This window comes from Bos javanicus, chromosome 21, assembly GCF_032452875.1.
Source record: "Bos javanicus breed banteng chromosome 21, ARS-OSU_banteng_1.0, whole genome shotgun sequence".
NCBI classification, from domain to species: domain Eukaryota; kingdom Metazoa; phylum Chordata; class Mammalia; order Artiodactyla; family Bovidae; genus Bos; species Bos javanicus.
This window is the reverse complement of record NC_083888.1, coordinates 21,249,962-21,252,650: the sequence shown is the minus strand read 5'-3', so window position 1 is coordinate 21,252,650 and position 2,689 is coordinate 21,249,962.

The window sequence follows — 2,689 nt, the reverse complement described above, 5'->3', positions numbered from 1 at the left end:
GAATTTCAAACCGAACCGGAGGCGGTATAAGCCCCGCGATTGGTGCCCCGTCCCGTCGCTCCTCGAGAAGCCCCGCCCTCACCCCGCCCACCGGCGCGCCGCGGTTTGGGGCGGGGGGGCCTGCGCACAGGGCGCGGTTTTCAAAGGGCGCGTCTCTGCCTAGAGACCGCCGAGTCTCCCGGTCTCCCTGGCTTGGTGCGTTTAAAACGCCTTGCCGCCCTCGGCCGGCCGGGTGACGAGAGCAGGAGTCACAGAAAAGCCTGGCGCCTTAATATCTTTCCCTCGCTCTTTCAGGCAGCAGTCCTGAAGACCGAGCTTTGGTAGCCGTTTCCCCAGATAGAGGAAAGCAGGACCTAAAGGGGAGAGGGAGGGACGTTGGACCTTGCTCTCCGGCCGGTGCTTTTCTAGTGATCTCATTTAATCTTCTCAACCATCCTGCTTTTGTTGTTCATTGGAGAAGGAAATGGCAACCCACTCCAGTGTTCTTGCCTGGAGAATCCCAGGGACGGGGGAGCCTGGTGGGCTGCCGTCTATGGGGTCGCCCAGAGTCGGACATGACTGAAGCGACTTAGCAGCAGCAGCAGTCGCTAAGTAGTGTACGACTCTGCGACCCCAATGGACTGTGGCCTGCCAGGCTTCTCTGTCCATGGGATCCAACCTGCCTCTCCAGCACTGGCAGGCGGATCCGTTACCACTGAACCACCTGGGAAGCCCAACCATCCTGCTAGGTAAACACCCCCGTTCTACAGAAGGAAGTATCTCTAAATTAAGGTTTGTGATTTCCCAGGTAACGATTGGTATATAAATGAGATTACCTGGATCGTGGTTTTCTTTAAAACTACATGGGTTTATATAATTGTCCCGTGAAAAATTAAAGACTCAAAACTCGACAAAGTTGCTTGCAGCTGTGTGCTGTGCTCACTTGAGTGTGTCCGACTCTCTGCTACCACATGGAATGTAGCCTGCTAGGCTCCTCTGTCTGTAGGGATTCTCCAGGCAAGAATACTGTAGTGGGTTTCCATGCCCTCCTCCAGGGGATCTTCCCAGCTCAGGGATTGAACCCAGTTCTCCAGCATTGAAGGCAGATTCTTTACTATCTGAGCCACCAGGGAAGCACTTAATGCTTACATATCACTTTTTCATGGTTGTGTAATATATGGTCGTGTAGATTCATGAAATTCAACTCTTTTACAGTTGATGAATATTTAGGTGTCATTTGTATAAATAATTGTTTTCATACCTCAATCTCAGCATCTTGCATTCTTTCTTAGGGTTAGTTCCTAGAAGTGTAATTACTTTATGCTCCCTCTTCAGACAGGTTGTATTTATTAATTTGCCCTCACCACCAAGGCATCCTCGCTGGAAGAATACCTTCCTTAAACTCAGCAGCATGGAGTACTGCTGTCATTGTGACATTGCTTTGCTTGATAAGAATAGTTGCTTGCTTGATAATAACGGAAATTGCACATTTCCCCCATGTTTATTGGCCAACAGTGGTGTCTGTGAATTCTCTTCATTTGCCTTTTCCCTGAAAGAAAAGTAAAGGATGCTTGTTTGCTTAACCTTCATGACTGTTTTTTTTCACTTTCAGAAGAACTTCACTGCCGTTTTCAACGTCCTTTAACTTGTTAGCTGTGCGCCAAACATTCGCACCACTGGGTGGCCTACAGGCACCACTCTTGCTCTCTTTGTTGATCAAGTTGAGAGTTTTCCAGAAAGCATCAAAAACTTGTGATCTTCAGACAGGTGGCCAGGGTTGTAAGTTTCCAGAGATAAGACCATTTTGCTATCATGTGCTTTACACTAGTTCTGAAGCTAACAAAGTCATAGAACCGTTGGAAGATAATTCAGGGCATATACTCAGCATGTAAAATGCTTTGAAATGTATGTATACAGAAGGATCATATTATAGCCCTAGTGAACTGCACTGTCCTAGAATTTAAGTGCAATGCACTGCCACCGTTTATTCACTTGGCCATAGTTTGTTTTTCTGACTGTGTAATTCTTTTTACAAACTAACAGTCCTGTCAGCAGTGTCTTTGATCTTGCACACTAGTTTGGTGTAACACTGTCAAGCTTCTAGCTGGATACTTGAGGTATGCATTTTCCTTGGAATTTCAACATAGCATTGTCATTTTCCTGTGGAAAGAATACTTTTGATGACCTAACAACACAGGTTTGGGTCTTCTTTTTTTTTTTTTTAATATTTATTTATTTGGCTGCGTTGGGTTTCAGTTGACAGACACGGGATCTTTCATTCTGGCATAACTCTAGTTATGCGCATTTAGTTGCTCTGAGGTATGTAGGATCTTGGTTCCCTGACCAAGGATTGAACCTGTATCCCCTGCATTGCAGGGCGGACTCTTAACCACTGGACCACCAGGGAAGTCCCTGGATCTTTCTTTTAAGAAGTGGCAGCACTGTGGATTGGGGAACAGACTGGAGGCGAAGTAAATGGAAGGGACAGTTTTGCAAAAAGCCCGGGTCAAAACAAGTACATCTGCCATGGGGATGGTGAAGAGAAATGATCTAGAAGCATTTAGAAATAATAGGTAGGGGGACCAGCTGAATGTGGTGGATAAAAAGAAAAAAAAAAAATCTAAGGTCAAGGATATAATTTCTTGCATGAACAAAACTAGGGCAGATGATGAGAATGTCAATTAGGGAAACAGGAAGAGGGGCAGGTTTA